The sequence below is a fragment of the Cyprinus carpio genome, unplaced genomic scaffold (assembly GCF_018340385.1).
Source record: "Cyprinus carpio isolate SPL01 unplaced genomic scaffold, ASM1834038v1 S000005290, whole genome shotgun sequence".
NCBI lineage: Eukaryota > Metazoa > Chordata > Actinopteri > Cypriniformes > Cyprinidae > Cyprinus > Cyprinus carpio.
In genome coordinates, this window is record NW_024877975.1 from 1 (window position 1) to 1,315 (window position 1,315).

A 1,315-nucleotide genomic window follows, 5' to 3' on the forward strand; every position below is an offset into this window, starting at 1 on the left:
AAATACCTTCTATTTTTAGCGGCAAACCAAGCATTTTTCCAGTTGTCTGCGGGAAACCTCTGTGGCGTTTCTTTTTGTGCTGTTTTTAGATCTCATTTAATTTTTTTTTTTAAGCGTTATCACAATGTTGGGTCTTTAGGTTCACCAGCCATCTGTTCATTGAAGCTACCTGGTTAAAAGTATAGAGACTGTGTGGAAGTTACTGCTGCCTAGTGTGGCTTAATAATTGTCTCTTCACACCTGTGTAAGAAAAGGCCATCGTGACGTAGAGCTGCTGCTCAACAGAAGGCCACTCAGACAAATATCTTTAGTGTTCCTCAGGCGAAAGCCAGGCAGGATTGAAATGGCACGGTGTGGTTTGGGGGTTTAGCTCTAGGTCAAACAATGACTGCTCTTTCATTTCTGCATCAACTACAGCTTTAGTGACTGTATTCATGCCTCTTGGCTGCAAAGTCTTGGTAGCGTTGAGTTCCTCCTCAACAGAAAAAGTTTCACTGTACAATTGTGAAAAGAGAGTCACTGTTCCCCGCCCAGTTTCGGAACTGGGGACCTTTCGCGTGTGAGGCTTAACGTGATAACCACTACACTACGGAAACCTGCCTGCTGAAAACAGTCCAAAACCTTTAAGTGCAGGCTTTCGGGTGAAAAGCGCTACAAAGGTAACACTTTCTAAAGCCCACTGTAGTCTAAAAGGGGTTCATACTTTTCTTCAAAAAGGGATCAGCTGTTTTCTGCTCGGTTTCGAACCGAGGACCTTTCGCGTGTTAGGCGAGCGTGATGACCACTACACTACAGAAACTCCTCAATTCCTCTGTAGTGCTCATTTGGGAAATATTTATACCGTGATGTGCCCAAAGCAAATAGACAATCTGCGTAAATCCCACACACAACAGGACAGAGTTAATTCGGCATGGCAGTCTGCGCAGAATTTCCTGAAAAAATCTCCCCTTAACTTACCTTGGAATTAAGGCCTTTGCAGCGTGGACCACCTGCTTACCAGATAGCCAATTCAGCACAGAAAGAACAAAAGCCTTCATCTGTCTCCGCCCAGTTTGAACTGGGGACCTCTGTGGCCGTTTTCTTTTATGTGGCTGTTTTTTCATTCCCCATTTAATTTTTTTTTTTTTTAAACGCTATACTCTAAATATTGGTCTTTGAGTTCACCAGCCATCTGTTCATTGGAAACTACCTGGTTAAAAGTATAGAGACTGTCGGGCGCGGAAGTTACTGCTGCCTAGTGTGGCTTAATAATTGTCTTCACACCTGTGTAAAGAAAGGCCATCGTGGTAGAGCTGCTGCTCAACGAAGGCCACTC

The 1,315-nt window shown here is 44.0% G+C and overlaps 1 non-coding gene across 1 annotated transcript; it reads right to left on the reverse strand.

The window, feature by feature from the left end:
- Positions 1-725: 725 nt before the first annotated feature.
- Positions 726-799, reverse strand: trnav-aac. The gene has a single exon. It is a non-coding gene; the product is annotated as a tRNA-Val (tRNA).
- Positions 800-1,315: the final 516 nt, after the last annotated feature.